At 43.7% G+C, this 19,103-nt stretch overlaps 1 non-coding gene and 1 pseudogene across 1 annotated transcript; both read left to right on the plus strand.

Annotated features, from left to right (window-relative positions):
* Positions 1-393: 393 nt before the first annotated feature.
* On the plus strand, positions 394-500 carry LOC126417663 (U6 spliceosomal RNA). The gene has a single exon (XR_007575743.1). It is a non-coding gene; the product is annotated as a U6 spliceosomal RNA (small nuclear RNA).
* A 15,910-nt stretch (positions 501-16,410) lies between these two features.
* LOC126417280 (5S ribosomal RNA) lies at positions 16,411-16,528 on the plus strand (annotated as a pseudogene).
* The last annotated feature ends 2,575 nt before the right edge of the window (positions 16,529-19,103 follow it).

Consider the following 19,103-nt stretch of genomic DNA (forward strand, 5'->3'; position numbering starts at 1 on the left):
CATATGTTTGTTTAAATTCAAAGACAAAAAACACAGTATCAGAAAGCAACTTATATTGTAGACAGCATTTTTACCGGCTACCAGGACGTGGTGCATTCCAGACATGACAGATAAAATGATCAGGCTAATTAGTACTAAATTGAGGAATAGCACTTTCCTTCCTCAGCTTCCATTTAACGATTCCTTGACGGCACAGATTCCGTTCTATCAGCCTATCCCTTCTTTTAGTCAAGTAGCCAATTTGTAGCACAGATTTCTTCTTTCATCAATTCGAATCGGCACCTCCTTATTATCCAACATACCCATCGAATCTTCAGCAATCTCATGTAGCAACACATATCAAAAACTGCTATTCTCTTCATGTCTGATGTCCGCCCCAGGTAGCTGAGTGGTGTACTTGCTTCGGCAGTACATATACTAAAATTGGAACGGTACAGAGAAGATTAGCATGGCCCCTGCGCAAGGATGACACGCAAAATCGTGAAGCGCTCCACATCGCCGGCACGGTAGCTCGGCGTGTTCGGTCAGAGGGTTAGGTGCCCTCTGTAATAAAAAAAACTGAGTTAATCGATCAACAACGAACTTAACCGGATGTATTACGACGTCCGCCCCAAGCAGATGAAACGAACACAAGCGAGGAAAATGAGATAAAAAAAAATTTTAAAAAAAAGTTTGTCAGCGCCACAGAATGTCAATTCTAAGGGTCCGGTCTCGATTCCCTGCTGGGTTGGAGATTTTCTCCGCTCAGGGACTGGGTGTTGTATTGTTTTAATCATAATCATTTCATCCCCCTCGATGCTCCCGTGGCAGACGTGGCGTCAACTCGAAAGACCTGTACCCGGTGAACGGTCTACCCGACGGGAGGCCCAAGTCACACGACATTTACACTTTCTTGTCTGATTTGTTCATTGTCCGCGTTTCACTTCTGTACGAGTGTAATAATAATACCTTGAGAGTATAGTAAAAATTTAAATTCGTTATCGATATTAACGAACTTCTCTGTTCCCAAAAATACGTTTCTTGCTATTATCAGTCGACATGTTATATACGCTCAACGTCGACCATCGGCAGTTAATGTGCTGCAAATACATAGAACTGCAACCAGTCACTTTTTTGAATAATCGGTTTTCGAACCTTTTCAGATTCATCTTCAGATAATTTTTCCGAAGTTACATATCTATTTGTAGCATAATGCTGGGTGCTGGCTTGTGACAGTTGTATAGAACATGCTGGATACTAGCAAAGTGTCGCTATCACTGTGTAGAAGCATACATATTGTGTAAAAGTGTGTGAAGTGATGTACTAACTGGCCATCACAATGGAGGAAGACAGATGGACACTAACAGAAAAAGGCCGCCCACACCGTCGCAAGCCAGCACGCAGCATTGTGCTAGAAACAGGTATGTAACTTCCGGAAAACCATCTGAAGATGAACCTGTAAGGTTCGAAAACCGGTTCATGGAATAATAAACAACTATTCAAAAAAAGTGTCTGGTTGCAGTTTTATGTATTTACATTCAATTAACAGTGACGGGTTCTAAAATATCTGAAATGGATGAGCTTAATCATTTACTTTGCTGTCCAAATACCAAAACTCGTTTACTAGGCGGTTTTAGTGTCTCATTTTGCAATCTACTTCTTTCCGCTTCGCCTAACCTAATACGACTACATTAGATTAAGCCTGGTTTTACAATCGCTTTAGGCAAATGCCGGGATGGTTCCTTTGAAAGGGCACGGCCGACTTCCTTCCCTAATCTGATGAGACCGGTGACCTCGCTGTCTGGTCTCCTCCCCCAAACAACCCCAACCCAACCTGGTTTTACACCGATCCAATTATGGACTTGTAGACAACATACCATTAGAACTACTGATAGCCCTGGGACAGGCAGCCCTGAAAAAACTCTACCATCTGGTGAGCAATATGTATGAGACAGGCGAAACACCCTCAGACTTGAAGAAGAATATAATAATTCCAGTCCCAAAGAAAGCAGGCGTTGACACATGTGAAAATTACCGAACAGTCAGTTTAATAAGTCACAGCTGCAAAATACTAACACGAATTCTTTACAGACGAATGGAAAAACTGGTAGAAGCTGACCTCGGGGAAGATCATTTTGGATTCCGTAGAAATGTTGCAATACGTGAGCCAATACTGACACTACGACTTGTCTTAGGAGATAGATTAAGGAAAGGTAAACCTACGTTTCTAGCATTTATAGACTTAGAGAAAGCTTTTGACAATGTTGACTGGAATACTCTTTCAATTTCTTAAGGTCGCATGGGTAACATACAGGGAGCGAAAGGCTATTTACAATTTGTACAGAAACCAGATGGCAGTTATAAGAGTCGAGGGGCATGAAAGGGAAACAGTGGTTGGGAAGGAAGTGAGACAGGGTTGTAGCCTATCCCCGATGTTATTCAATGTGTATAATGAGCAAACAGTAAAGGAAACAAAAGAAAAATTTGGAGTAGAAATTAAAATCCATGGAGAAGAAATAAAAGCTTTGCGGTTCACCGATGACATTGTAATTCTGTCAGAGATATCAAAGGACCTGGAAGAGCAGTTGAATGGATTGGACAATGTCTTGAAAGGAGGATATAAGATGAACATCAACAAAAGCAAAACGAGGATAACTGAATGTAGTCGAGTTAACTCGGGTGATGCTGAGGGAATTAGATTAGGAAATGAGACACTTAAAGTAGTAAATGAGTTTTGCTATGTGGGGAGCAAAATAACTAATGATGGTCGAATTAGAGAGGACATAAAATGTAGACTGGCAATGGCAAGGAAAGCGTTTCTGAAGAAGAGAAATTTGTTAACATCGAGTATAGATTTAAGTGTCAGGAAGTCATTTCTGAAAGTATTTGTATGTAGTATAGCCATGTATGGAAGTGAAACATGGACTATAAATAGGTCATGTTCTGAGGCATCAAGGGATCACCAATTTAGAATTGGAGGGCAGCGTGGAGGGTAAAAATTGTAGAGGGAGACCAAGAAATGAATACACTAAGCAGATTCAGAAGGATGTAGGTTGCAGTAGGTACTGGAAGATGAAGAAGCTTGCACAGGATAGAGTAGCATGGAGAGCTGCACCAAACCAGTCTCCGAACTGAAGACCACAACAGCAACAACAATTTTCAAGACGAAGTACCTCTCAATTTATAGCTGAGGAACACTAATTTTTTTCACTCTAAACGTGATCTCTGGCGAGACACGTTGCCTGTGAAGTTTCTTGTCAGATTTGCTGCGCAACTCGCGCCAATATAACGAAAACGAAGGTTCATTGAAATGGACGCCATATCCTTGCCAGCTCGAGAATGCGAACCTCTGCCCGACAGCCCCCGCTAGGCGGCCGGGGGTGGCTTTCCTCCCCAGGTGTCCCGGAAGCGCTGCCGCCGGCGCAGACAATGCGCCCACCCCCGCCCGCCGCCCACACAGCCAGATGGCCACGTGACAAAGCGAGCCCTGGCGCCAGGAGCGGCTGAAAAGCGCGCCACAATGACGTCGCGAGCCCCACACACCCCATAACGGCGAGCCAGCGGCAGCTGCCTCCACCCCCTGACTCGGCAATGGAGCAGAAACGTGACTCTCTCAATAGAGTGAGCGAGCGATCGGTCTTCGGAAGCAGCCATCACCAAAATTCTGTTACGCGGTGTGGTACCAGCCTTGTTGTGTTTTGAAAGCAGGCGACACCATACTCTTTAATGCTCATACAAAATACTGAAGCATAGCGAACACGACCTATACGTGAAAACGCCTTCGCACAGTGTATTATGTCTATTTGTTTTTTAAATTTCTATTATTAAATTTCTATTACTTACCTACAAAAATTTTGTCTGTACCACTATGGTCCTTTCGAAGTGTAAAATAGGAAACATCGTTTGCGCCTCTTTATTTTCAACTGCAATTTCCTCTGGGCCCACACATTCTTTGTTCTTTCAGTCACTGGTTTTTTTCCTGTTCTGAAAGCCTGTCTATTCAGTTGCTTCCTTAAAAAGTGTTCTGTTTCTTGTTGTGTCCATGTCAACTCCCACATTTTCGATATCTCTTCCTACTTTACTCAGCCATGTGATTTCGATTCGTAGTTGTTTAGTAGTCAAATATTTGATTAGTTATTCTGTCATTATTCATTCTGCTTGTGTGTCCATAGACTTTTAATCTGCTTTTCCTATTATTACATCTGTTAACGTTTAGATTTTCATATACAGTTCTGTATTTGATATTAATCTGTATTCTTCTTGATGCTGATTTTGGTCCCCAGTAGTTTTCTTCCAATTTTTTTGAGCTCTCCCTTCATATTCAGTTTAAGAGTTTGCCCTTGTAATTTGATCTGATCACTGTTCCATATTGTTTCGGTTTTGCGCTCCACCATAAAAAAATGGTTCAAATGGCTCTGAGCACCATGGGACTTAACATCTGAGGTCATCAGTCCCATAGAACTTAGAACAACTTAAACCTAACTAACCTAAGGACGACACACACATCCACGCCCGAGGTAGGATTCGAACCTGTGATCGTAGCGGTGCACAATTCCAGACTGAAGCGCCTAGAACCGCTCGTCCACTACGGCCGGCCAAAAAATGGTCCGAATGGCTCTGAGCACTATGCGACTTAACATCTGAGGTCATCAGTCCCCTAGAACTTAGAACTACTTGAACCTAACTAACCTAAGCACATCACACGCATCCATGCCCGAGGCAGGATTCGAATCTGCGACCGTAGCGGTCGCGCGGTTCCAGATTGAAGCGCCTAGAACCGCACGGCCACACCAGCCGGTTCCAGGATAAAGATTTTTCACTATATATGCACAGTTTTACTTGAAAGTTCCCGACCATTTTGTGTATTCTTTTTTATTTCATTATTATTTTTTCTAGACAGGCCTTTTAATAATTTTATTTTCGAAGCGTTGTCTTTAACCTGTAACACATGTTTCGCTTGTTACTGTACTTAACCAGGTGATTCCGTGATGATGATACAAATTATTTGGGATGTTGGAGAAGGGTATATGCATCAGTTTGAGGTAAGGGACCCTGGTTTGGAAACGAGCGAGCCGAAAGTTATAAGAGAAGTTCGTTCTGATACCTCTGACAGTGAAATACATGTACTGATACCGTTGTTGCTAAGACTGTAGGGTAGGCAACTTTCAGAGGCCGTAGTATAGATCAGTGCAAGGAAAAATATGGCTAGCAAAACATGGGCTCTAAAATCCATACCCTAAGAGTTATGAGCACTAGTTCATCTCCGATACTGTGGAACACATCTCTTCTACTGATTAAATGCCCATAGCTCTAAAAGTACCCATTTCAGAGCCCATGTTTGCCAGATGTTTTTGTCTTGATGAAGTAAAATATTCTAATTTGTAAAACTAGAGCGTAGGATTCGCCATTTGTCTCTTAGGACTTCCTCGTTTTATGTGAAACGAAAATAAAAATTCATCCTAAAACGCAGAGCCTCACTTGTTGAAAAGTAGATTGTCCCTGCAAAACTTCACTTGCAACATCGCGCGTATAGGTTCGTGAAGCGCGAACGGGACCTCACAAGCCTTTTGCGGTTTCACAGTGAGGCTTCACGCTTAAAACAACGGCCCATCGATGTCTTTTACGTTTTCTAAAACTAGGCAGTTAACTTTACGATGATGAGTGACTGGCCATAGCGTTCGCAGGAACGAGAACAAGGTGTCTAAGGCTTTTAGGGTGCAATAAAACTTGTACTGCGGAACACAATAGACAGGCCCAAGGGCAGACAAAGCGGCCTACAGCCTGGGCCTACAGCTAAAAGACGCCAAAAGAGGCAAAACAGAACCAGCCCAAAGGAAGCGCAGCCGACCTTTTGAGGCAGGTCACTGGTGTGCTCAACCTTGCAGCTGGAAGGAGAGCAAGACGCGCCACAAAACGAAAACATTTAGGTGGATTCTCAGAGTCTTGACAGTAGTGTTGCCAGACACAGTTCATGCAAACCTCGCGATCTAAAAAATCGGCGAAACAAGAACGTGAAAGTTGGGACGTCCACACATATTATAAAAATGTGTGTGTGTGTGTGTGTGTGTGCGCTCTCTCTCTCTCTCTCTCTCTCTCTCTTCCACATCTCTTTCTAGACATCTGGATCGATATCAGTCAAATTTGTTACACACTTAGGTCCCCTACTGTCGGGAACAATCACTGTGAAGATAAGAAACACCTACCTGTTATACGCAGATCAGAAGACATGTCGTCATAAACAATGAGACGCGTGAAAAACTAAAGCGTCATGCATGACGTGTAAATCTATTACTTCTACGCTACTAATTGCTTTCGCAATAAATTCCACGGGCAGTATCCACATACGCCGCTAAATACACCTACAAAATTATGTCACTGTACCACACATAGTTCAGGAGAGCCGACCGTCATCACCACTGAGATGAATGAAAAACTGCCACATCATGCTTGACATTTAAATTTATTGCTTCTTTGCTACTAACTCTATTGGCAAACATATTTCGCTGACAGTAGCCACACGTCCAGCTGGTTATACCCATAGAAATATACACTACTGACCATTAAAATTGCTACACCAAGAAGAAATGCAGACGATAAACGCGTATTCATTGGACAAATATATTATACTAGAACTGACATGTGATTACATTTTCACGCAATTTGGGTGCACAGATCCTGAGAAATCAGTAACCAGAACAACCACCTCTGGCCGTAATAACGGCCTTGATACGCCTGGGCATTGAGTCAAACAGAGCTTGGATGGCGTATACAGGTACAGCTGCCCAGGCAGCTTCAACACGATACCACAGTTCATCAAGAGTAGTGACTGGCGTATTGTGACGTGCCAGTTGCTCGGCCACCGTTGATCAGACGTTTTCAGTTGGTGAGAGATCTGGAGAATGTGCTGGCCAGAGCAGCGGTCGAACATTTTCTGTATCCAGAAAGACCTATACAGGACCTGCAACATGCGGTCGTGCATTATCCTGCTGAAAAGTAGGGTTTCGTAGGGATCGAATGAAGGGTAGACCCACGGGTCGTAACACATCTGAAATGTAACGTCCACTGTTCAAAGTGCTGTCAGTGGGAACAAGAGGTAACCGAGACCCCACCCCATACCATCACGCCATCACGCCAGGTGATACGCCAGTATGGCGATGACGAATAAACGTTTCCAATGTGCGTTCATCGCGATGGCGCGAAACACGGTTACGACCATGATGATGCTGCACACAGAACCTGGATTCATCCGAAAAAATGACACTTTGCCATTCGCGCACCCGGGTTCGTCGTTGAGTACACCATCGCAGGCGCTCCTGCTTGTGATGCACCGTCAAGGGTAACCGCAGCCATGGTCTCCGAGCAGATAGTCCATGCTGCTGCAAACGTCGTCTAACTGTTCGTGCAGATGGTTGTTCTCTTGCAAACGTCCCCACGTGTTGACTCAGGGATCGAGACGTCGCTGCACGATCCGTTACAGCTATGCGGATAAGATGCCTGTCATTTTGACTGCTAGTGATACGAGGCCGTTGAGATCTAGCACGGCGTTCCGTATTACCCTCCTGAACCCGCTGGTTCCATATTCTACTACCAGTCATTGGATCTCGACCAACGCGAGCAGCAATGTCGCGATACGATAAACCGCAATCGCGACAGGCTACAATCCGACCTTAATCAAAGTCGGAAACATGATGGTACACATTTCTCCTCCTCACACGAGGCATCACAACAACGTTTCACCAGGCAACGCCGTCAACTGCTATTTGTGTATGAGAAATCGTTTGGAAACTTTCCTCATGTCAGCACGTTGTAGGTGTCGTCACCGGCGCCATTCTTGTGTGAATGCTCTGAAAAGCTAATCATTTGCATATGACAGCATCTTCTTCCTGTCGGTTAAATTTCGCGTCTGTAGCACGTCATCTTCGTGGTGTAGCAATTTTAATGGCCAGTAGAGTATTATTGTACTACACCCATAATTGAAGAGATATGAGTCATAAACACTGAGATACGTGACAAAATATCGTATCATGCATGAAATTTTAATATTCATTCTTCACTACTAACAAGGGGAGGCCACGACGTTGTGATCACAGATTTACTTCAAACTTTGTACTCCTTTAGTAGACCATTAAAAGAACATGGTGTGCACTACTTTGGCAATTCAAATGGTTCAAATGGCTCTGAGCACTATGGGACTTCACATCTGTGGTCATCAGTCCCCTAGAACTTAGAACTACTTAAACCTAACTAACCTAAGGACATCACATACATCCATGCCCGAGGCAGGATTCGAACCTGCGACCGTAGCAGTCGCGCGGCTCCGGACTGAGCGCCTAGAACCGCGAGACCACCGCGGCCGGCACTTCGGCAATTCCCATAAAATCGCAAGGGAAGTTTTACGCGACTGTTATGTAACTGATTTATCCGTGCGTAGGGGCTGGACGCTAGAGTTCATGGTCGATGAGTGGTTAGCGTTCGAGCTACACAAGGACGAACGTCTATGAAGCGACGATTCGGTTCCTGCTACTATTTAATTTTTTATTTCTATTTTTTTCATCAATGGTCATATATTTTTTCGGGGTGGGCGTTCCAAGACACCCGTTCAAGTTCATCAGTGATCCATGCACTCATTTTTTTTAATTTAATTTTTTTTTATTTCAGAGGGCAGCTAACCCTCTCACCGAACACATAGTGCACCTTTCTACTTCCACATTATGTTGTTTTTAATGGCCTACTAAAGTTTTAATTGATTCAGTGATTCATATAGTCGAGATAACTTAAGGAAATTCCTGACACATGGCAACGCTCTTGACAGCTTTCAATTGCGAAGCGCAAACGGTTGTAGGCACAAACGATAGCCGTCTATGGAGCCACGCCAAATAGCTGCGCAGTGCGCCCAGAGTACAGAAATTGTCGGGGATCTTGTTTCTTAATTTGAATACTGATACGTCATGCATCTTTCTTTGTACGACTGTTCCATAATTTCAAAGGTGTTTTCAAGAAGACATGGAAATGCAATTTTTTTCGCTACTACACTACAAATACAGTTCATTTCTTGTTTTCCTTTCTAGTAGTACATTAACAAACTGAATACACGGACAATACGGGGTTTGTCAGCTAGTAGAAAAATACAATAAGGAATCGTAAATTTGCAACCGTTAGTTACTTCCTCATAGCATTCTATGAAGGAAATTAACAAACTGGAAAGACTGTTCATCAAAAACACCAGCTTTAGGTTGGTCATAGAAAATATTTTGAGAAAAATGAAATTTTATTTTTTCAATAGTCATCCAGAACATCTATGACTCGTAAATTAGTCTAGAAAAAGCCCTTCATACAAAATATGCGCTCCTTAAAGGGATCGACATGAAGAAACACATGCACAACAAAGAACTGTATGGTTGTGTTTCATAAGACTGCTAAGAAACTTTGAAAGTGAAGTTGTTGTTGTTGTCGTCTTTAGTCCCGAGACTGGTTTGATGCAGCTCTCCATGCCACTCCATCCTGTGCAAGTTTCTTCATCTCCCAGTACTTACTGCAACCTACATCCTTCTGAATTTGACTAGTGTATTCATCTCTTGGCCTCCCTCTACGATTTTTACCCTCCACGCAGCCATACAATACTAAATTCGTGATCCCTTGATGCCTCAGAACCCGTCCTACCAACCGATCCCTTCTTCTAGTCAAGTTGTGCCACAAACTTCTCTTCTCCCCAATCCTATTCAATACCTCCTCATTAGTTATATGACCTACCCATCTAATCTTCAACATTATTCTGTAGCACTACATTTCGAAAGCTTCTATTCTCTTCTTGTCCAAACTACTTATCGTCCATGTTTCACTTCCACATATGGCTACACTCCATACAAATACTTCTAGAAATGACTTCCTGACACTTAAATCTATACTCGATGTTAACAAATTTCTCTTCTTCAAAAACGCTTTCCTTGCCATTGCCAGTCTACCTTTTATATCCTCTCTACCTCGACCATCATCAATTATTTTGCTCCCCAAACAGCAATGCTAATTTACTACTTTAAGCGTCTCATTTCCTAATCTAATTCCCGCAGCATCACCCGATTTAATTCGACTACATTCCATTATCCTCGTTTTGCTTTTGTTGATGTTCATCATATATCCTCCTTTCAAGACACTGTCCATTCCGTTCAGCTGCTCTTCCAGGTCCTTTGCTGTCTCTGACAGAATTACAATGTCATCGGCAAACCTTAAAGTTTTAATTTCTTCTCCATGGATTTTAACACCTACTCCGAATTTTTCTTTTGTTTCCTTTACTGCTTGCTCAATATACAGATTGAATAACATCGGGGAGAGGCTACAACCCTGTCTCACTCCCTTCCCAACCACTGCTTCCCTTTCATGTCCCTCGACTCTTATACTTGCCATCTGGTTTCTGTACAAATTGTAAATAGCCTTTCGCTCCCTGTATTTTATCCCTGCCACCTTTAGAATTTGAAATAGAGTATTCCAGTCAACATTGTCAAAAGCTTTCACTAAGTCTAAAAATGCTGGAAACGTAGATTTGCCTTTCCTTAATCTTTCTTCTAAGATAAGTCGTAGTGCCAGTATTGTCTCACGTGTTCCAATATTTCTACGGAATCCAAACTGATCTTCCCAGAGGTCCGCTTCTACTAGTTTTTCCATTCGTCTCTAAAGAATTCGCGTTAGTATTTTGCAGCTGTGACTTATTAAACTGATAGTTCGGTAATTTTCACGTCTGTCAACACCTGCTTTCTCTGGGATTGCAATTATTATATTCTTCTTGAAGTCTGAGGGTATTTCGCCTGTCTCATACATCATGCTCACCAGATGGTAGAGTTTTGTCAGGACTGGCTCTCCCAAGGTCGTCAGTAGTTCTAATGGAATGTTGTCTACTCCCGGGGCCTTGGTTTCGACTCAGATCTTTCAGCGCTCTGTCAAATTCTTCACGCAGTATCGTATCTCCCATTTCATGTTCATCTACCTTCTCTTCCATTTCAATAATATTGTCCTCAAGTACATCGCCCTTGTGTAGACCCTCCATATACTCCTTCCACCTCTCTGCTTTCCCTTCTTTGCTTAGAACTGGGTTTCCATGTGAGCTCTTGATATTTATATAAGTGGTTCTCTTTTCTCCAAAGGTCTCTTTAATTATCCTGTACGTAGTATCTGTCTTTCCCCTTGAGATAAGCATCTACATCCTTACATTTGTCCTCTAGCCATCTCTGCTTAGCCATTTTGCACTTCCTGCCGATCTCATTTTTGAGTCGTTTGTATCCCTTTTTACCTGCTTCATTTATTGCATTTTTATATTTTCTCCTATCATCAATTAAGTTCAGTATCTATTCTGTTACCCAAGGATTTCTACCAGCCCTCATCTTTCTACCTACTTGATCCTCTGCTGCCTTCACAACTTCATCCCTTAGAGCTACCCATTCTTCTTCTACTGTATTTCTTTCCCCCATTCCTGTCAATTGTTCCCTTATGCTCTCCCTAAAACTCTGTACAACCTCTGGTTTAGTCAGTTTATCGAGGTGACATCTCCTTAAATTCCCACCTTTTTGCAGTTTCTTCGGTTTTAATCTACAGTTCATACCCAATAGATTGTGGTCAGAGTCCACATCTACCACTGGAAACGTCTTACAACTTAGAACCTGGTTCCTAAATCTCTGTCGTACCATTATATAATCTATCTGATACCTTTTAGTATCTCCAGGATTCTTCCGTGTATACAACCTTCTTTTATGATTCTTGAACCAAGTGTTAGCTATGATTAAGTTATGCTCTGTGCAAAATTCTACCAGACGGCTTCCTCTTTCATTTCTTACCCCCAATCCATATTAACCTACTATGTTTGCTTCTCTCCCTTTTGCCGTCCGGGGTGGCTGAGTGGTTCTAGGCGCTTCAGTCTGGAATCGCGCGACCGTTACGGTCGCAGGTTCGAATCCTGCCTCGGCTATGGATGTGTGTGATGTCCTTAGGTTAGTTAGGTTTAAGTAGTTCTAAGTTCTAGGGGACTGATGACCTCAGAGGTTCAGTCCCGTAGTGCTTAGAGCCATTTTTCTCTCTCTTTTCCTACTCTCGAATTCCAGTCACCCATGACTATTAAATTTTGGTCTCCCTTCACTACCTGAATAATTTCTTTTATCTCATCATACATTTCTTCAATTTGTTCGTCATCTGCAGAGCTAGTTGGCATATAAACTTGTACTACTGTAGTAGGCGTGGGCTTCGTGTCTATCTTGGCCACAATAATATGTTGTTTGCAGTAGCTTACCCGCACTCCTATTTTTTTATTCATTATTAAACCTACCCCTACATTACCCCTATTTTATTTTGTATTTATATTCCTGTATTCACCCGACCAAAAGTCTTGTTCCTCCTGCCACCGAACTTCACTAATTCCGACTATATCTAACTTTAACCTCTCCATTTCCCTACCTGCCGATTAAGGGATCTAACATTCCACGCTCTGATCCGTAGAACGCCAGTTTTCTCTCTCCTGAGAACGACGTCCTCTTGAGTAGTCCCCGCCCAGAGATCCGAATGGAGACTATTTTACCTCCGGAATATTTTACCCAAGAGGACACCATCATCATTTAAGCATACAGTAAAACTGCATGCCCTCGGGAAAAGTTACAGCTGTAGTTTCCCCTTGCTTTCAGCCGTTCGTAGTACCAGCACAGCAAGGCCGTTTTGGTTAATGTTACAAGGCCAGATCAGTCAATCATCCAGACTGTTGCCCCTGAAACTACTGAAAAAGCTGCTCCCCCTCTTCAGGAACCACACGTTTGTCTGGCCTCTCAACAGATACCCCTCCGTTGTGGTTGCACCTACGGTACGGCTATCTGTATCGCTGAGGCACGCAAGCCTCCCCACCAACGGCAAGGTCCATGGTTCATGGGAGGAGGGAAACTCAAGTACGGCCGATTTTTAGGTTTGTTGCTATCTTTACTTAATATACCATACTAGCATGTTGCTTCATTCACATTGTTTTTTTTTATTTAATATGTTCTGAAATAGAAACATAGTCTACAAATTATTTACGAGTACCACTCATATTTCCACTGAGTGAATGAACTGAGAACCGATGATAGCTCGTCTATTAAAAACCTTAATACAAAAAGCCGCTCAAGAAAGGGTTGAATATGAAGAAACGTACACAAAACAAAAAATTACACGGTTGCGTTTTTTTGAAAAGTGAGGCTGGCCATTGTTTAGCCTTCTTAGTGTAGTTACTTAATATATGTTACTAGCATGTAGATTCATTCTGATTGCATTTACTGTGTTCCGAAACGGAAACATATTCTATGAATTACGAGTGATGCCGAAAAAGTAATGCTCTGCATTTTTTTTTCCCCTCAGTCGAAAACAATGCTACGAATGTGAAACGTTACGCAAGTATTATTTGAAGTCTCCTGAGTGAGTGCGCCAAGTTTCCAGCACTTCCGACAGATAGCGCAGCTGCAGGACAGTTTCAAAATGGCGTCTGTAGGTGAAGTACGTTACAAGCAACATGCCTTCACTGAATTTCTCACTGCAGAGAAAAAAAAACTGTGGGAATATTCACTAACGCTTGTGCAAAGTCTGTGGAGTATCTGCTGTCGACAGAAGTACAGTTAGTCGCTGGGCATGGGGGGTGAGTTCATCCGAAGGCGGTTCGGCGGAGCTCCACGATTTGCAGCGGTCGGGGAGACCATCCACGGCTGTCACACCAGACATGTTGCAGCGAGCTGATGTTGTCATGCGCGAGGACAGTTGGCGCTGCATCTGTCTGTCAGCAAAGGAAGTGTGGATGCAAGTATCCGCACTCTAGGATATTCAAAAATGTGTGCAAGATGTGTTCCGCGGTGTCTAACGGTGGATCACAAATCGCACAGGTAAACCATTTGTCTTCATTTGTTGCAACCTTCTGAAGCTGAGGGGAAGGCCTTCTTGTCGCGGATTGTGACAGGTGATGAAACTTGGGCTCACCATTTTGAGCCCGAAAGAAAACGACAGTCCATGGAATGGTGCAATTCCCACTCCCCACAGAAGAAAAAATTCAAAGCAACTGCTTCTGCTGGAAGGTCATGATCACTGTGTTCTGGGACTGCGAAAGTGTGATTCTCATTGATGTGATACCAAGACGCGATACCATTATTTTAGAAGCATATGTCAACACAGTAACAAAACTAAAGACGCGCTTCTGCCGACTTCGGCACCACACCAACCCAGGAGATGTACCGCTGCAAGACGATAACGCGCGGTCCTACCCAAGTATGAGGACTGATGAACACATCGCAAAATAGGGTTGGACAGTGTTACCCCATCCACCATAAAGCCCTGACCTAGCCCCCTCGGACATCCACTTGTTTTGGCCATTGTAGGATGCCGTTCGTGGAAGACATTTTGAAGATGACGAGGAGGTGATTCACACAGTGAAGCACTGGTTCCGCCACCAGGTCAAGGATTGGTACCGACAGGGCGTTCATGCCCTTGTTTCGCGCTGGAGGAAGGCCATAGAATGGGATGAAGATTATATGGAAAAATTGGTTGTGTAGATAGAACATCATTTTTTCGTGTGTGTGATTCTCATTATGTTCAAATGGTTCAAATGGCTCTGAGCACTATGGGACTTAACAGCTGTGGTGATCAGTCCCCTAGAACTTAGAACTACTTAAACCTAACTAACCTAAGGACATCACACAGATCCATGCCCGAGGCAGGATTCGAACCTGCGACCGTAGCAGTCGCGCGGCTCCGGACTGCGCGCCTAGAACCGCGAGACCACCGCGGCCGGCGTCATTATGTTCAATAAAGAATAGTCGAAGAAAAAAACTGAGGTGCGTTACATTCTGGGCAACCCTCGTACTTACAAGCCGTATTTCCACTAATTGAATCAACCGAGAACGTCGATGAACGCTATGTGCACACCCAAAACTGACCTGTTCTCTCGTTTTATTTCACAGTACAGTTACAACCACGAAACTAAGAAGTGAGTGAACACAAAGAGTGGTTACCATCCTGGAATGGAAATACAGTGCTAAATGGCGCTCCCACAGATGTCGTATCCAGTCAATGGGCGAGAGAGGGTAAAGCTGAAACTCGATTCAGAAAACAGCGGTGTGGCGGTAGTAATGCAATATTGGAAGCCATGCTGCTCTTTCCGAAACGTACAATTGGGGCCAGCACCGAGACTTTCCATTAGTTCAAGAGCTGTCCGCGATATGGTGGCGCACGTTATTCTTTCTTGGTTACTGCCACTGAAGCGTCCACGAACATATTTCGGAATTTCATGTACTCGACGAATTTGGAAGTGAATGCTCATTATATTTCCAGTCGTTAGCAGTGCCCGAAAGACGGGACGTTTGGTATCTCGCATGAGGCTTGCGCATTACGGGTCGTGATAGTCCTAAAAATGGGGAAATCCCCTGAAAATCAGGGCCCTGACAACCCTAGTTGCCAGCGACACATGAAGTGTAAGGATTACCCTTCGCGTCGGGTGGTTAGTGGGTGTTGACGTTGGACAGTTGATGAGGTGATGTTACAAGTGTCGGAGGCCCAGTATAGAGCTGGTGAGTGTTTGTTTCACATACATAGGCGTCTGTGAAACAGTGGTACACTCCGTCTTCAGACCACGAGTGGCCTACCGGGACCATCCGACCGCCGTGTCATCCTCACAGGAGGATGCGGATAGGAGGGGCGTTGGGTCAGCACACCGCTCTCCCGTCCGTTATGATGGTATTCTTGACCGAAGCCGCTACTATTCGGTCGAGCGGTCGAGTAGCTCCTCAATTGGCATCACGAGGCTGAGGTATCTGTAATAACATTTTACTAACGTGTTCGCTACAATGAACTTTGTCTTCTCCAGCACGCAGGAAACTGGCTGGGCTGCTAGCTCAGGCGTCAGTGAAGAACGCTAGACACAGCACACGTAGCATGCGACAGGTCCAGTCTGACAGCGAGCAGGCTGGGGGTGTGGCAGTTGGAGTAATGTGCCTCAGTAGTCTCTGAGACGGACGCGCACTTAGACCTATTACTGCACCATTTTCCAGATGATGGTTGTTGTGAAGGTGCAAACCCATAGCTCCCTCAGCACACACAGCATACAGCCGGGTAGGTGGTACATGTACAGCCTGGGAGGTGTCACTCAGATGTCCACTGGCGAGCAGAAGATGGTTGCTCGCAGCAGTGCATTTGGCTAGTCACCAGAGAAAGTTCCCAGGTCTGCATCGTCTATCAGTCAAAGCTATGACCTATCGTGAGTACCCACAGGTGGCAGTCTTCAAACACGTAGCAAGCAGCACATCACGTTTCATCAACAAAGTTAACCTCTAACTATCGTGACTTTGTGACTTCCATTGCGTCAGGATCAGTCTTGCAGACTGAATGACCAGACACTGGGGACGAGCTGCTTGAAACAGGGGTATTTTCAAGCTAGTCATCACGTCACTGTGCAACGGCCTTGCCGCGGTGGATACACCGGTTCCCGTCAGATCACCGAAGTTAAGCGCTGTCGGACGTGGCCGGCAGTTGGATGGGTGACCATCTGGGCCGCCGTGCGCTGTTGCCATTTTTCGGGGAGCACTCAGCCTCGTGATGCCAGTTGAGGAGCTACTCGACCGAATAGCAGCGGCTCCGGTCAAAGAAAACCATCGTAACGACCGGGAGAGTGGTGTGCTGACCACACGCCCCTCCTATCCCCTTCCTCAACTGAGGATGACACGGCGGTCGGATGGTCCCGATGGGCCACTTGTGGCCTGAGGAGGAGTGCTTTCCTCCTCACTGTAGAAGGTTAGGCAGCCATATCCACTCATTTAACCAGAAGTTGGTCGGTTGGTTGGTTTGGGGGAAGAGACCAAACAGCGAGGTCATCGGTCTCATCGGATTAGGGAAGGATGGAGAAGGAAGTCGGCCGTGCCCTTTCAAAGGAACCATCCCGGCATTTGCCTGGAGTGATTCAGGGAAATCACGGAAAACCTAAATCAAGATGGCCGGACGCGGGGTTGAACCGTCGTCCTCCCGAATGCGAGTCCAGCGTGCTAGCCACTGCAACACCTCGCTCGGTGTTCTGGTCCGCACAGAGGTGTCTCAGTTATAGACAGTTTTGGCTACGTATCCATTTCTCATCAGTGCTATAACGCCTTGGACTGCCAGAGCTCGGATGTTGCATGTTAGTATTGTAATTTGAAGGGGCGTCCATGTAATATCTCTTTATATTCGATGAATTGTTCTGATAACAATTCTACCCTTGAATGACGTTTACAAATTTTCTATCTTCATACTCGCAGAATCCTTGCGCAAAGTAGTTTCATACAATAGCTATGCCATGAGCGCATAAGTATTCTTTGGAGTACTCTCTCTGGTGGTTGTTAGAAGACAAAAGCTTCCGAGATTGTCTTCGTGCCGATTAGCCTGAGCTTTGTTTAAAGAATTGTAATCTGATTATTGATATTTATGACAGAAGATAACTGAGACGAAATTGTACGATTAAAAGGGATATATATATATATATATTATATATATATATATATATATATATATTACTCCTTTATACAAAAGGTGTGTATTTGACAATTGAGAATTAATGATATTCATCGATATATTGCGTAGTTGTTAATCAGAAGGGAACTTCCGAAAGACTGGACACGAACCTGCATTTAATAATCCAAGAGCTCCATTACTTCTTCGGAAGGTTATTCTTCATCAAAGCCAAATATCCGCTTGATCTGAGGTTTCTCGACTGATTATACAACGCTCCCAAAAATTACGAGGCATTTTATTTGTACAGATTAGCAGACTGCCGTAAAGCACGAGCCTCCAGAGAAGAAGAATCATCGCCTGATTTCATTCTAACAAGTAAAATTTCTGAATCATTTTGAGTGAATGAGCTATGACTGTGTTTCATATTATGAATGACTGACTGCTCGAACGAATTGAGAACTACATAGATAGGAGGAAAAAATACGGTGGCGCCAGTGTGACAGGACTCTCTTGGATTGTTATATAATATATGTATTTTTTGTTTCATGAAAACCAACGAGAACGAGAGGTAACGAACCTGAAGTGAGAGCAACCTATACCGAATTAGATCAGAGATTAAATACCCAGTCACAGGAAATAAAAGAACAGGCAGTAAGGACCGAACAGAATCTTATTGCTCAAATTGAGCAGGTCCGCCAACAATGCCAAGAAAACAATAGTAAATTAAAAGCGGAACTAACCGAATATGTATCCGTCAAAATTGACACGATACAAAAACAAGTAGAACTGTTTCCTCAAGTAATACAAGCTCAAGAGGACATACAGTGTTCCGTAGCTATGATACCAGAAATTATAGAATCCCAAGATAATCTAAAGAAGCAATTTGACGAAGTGAAGGAAAAACAGGAGACAGTGTAACATAGAATGAATGTACCTGCGGCAAAGTTTTCAGAAATGACATTAGAGCGGCAAAATTTTCCTTCGGAAACCATAGAAGAAACTGTGAAAGTAGCTTTACAGTCAATTTCAGAGAGTTCCGAGGAGAATTTTTTCAACAAAGGCTTAAAGGAAGTTCGTGAACAACTTGGCGAAGAATTCTCGCGTTGGGAAGGAAATATCGAAAGATCACTAAATCTCTCGCAGGAGGAATTAGGAACAGCGAGAAGTAGGAAACAAAACTCTCGATCTGCGCGTGATATTCCGTCCACGTCAAGATCCGATGTAGACAGAACTGGAACGTCAGAAGTTAGATTCAATATAACGGATAGCCACAGGGAAGAGAACGAACAGGATGATTTTTGGAATCGTAGAACCGTTGAGGGAAAGATGATTAAACAGACACAATTTCAAATCTTTAACCCTGACAAAAAGAATGTTCATCCTGTAGTCTTTATTCGAAGTTTCAGAGATCTATTTCCACGATCTTGGACAGAATGGCAAAAGATTAGTTTTGTATCTGGATATATACAAGGATCAGGAGCATTGTGGGCATCCAAACAAACATCTTCTTGTAAATGTTATAAAGAATTTGAGCAGGCTTTTCTAGCAAAATATTGGTCTGCTGGAATATTTATTTATTTATTTATGCATTTATTTTACCTGGCAAGATTAGGGCCTTCAGGCCCTCTCTTACACCTAACCAGGCATACTCAGATTCAACAAAT

The sequence above is a fragment of the Schistocerca serialis genome, chromosome 8, assembly GCF_023864345.2.
Source record: "Schistocerca serialis cubense isolate TAMUIC-IGC-003099 chromosome 8, iqSchSeri2.2, whole genome shotgun sequence".
Classification (NCBI taxonomy): domain Eukaryota; kingdom Metazoa; phylum Arthropoda; class Insecta; order Orthoptera; family Acrididae; genus Schistocerca; species Schistocerca serialis.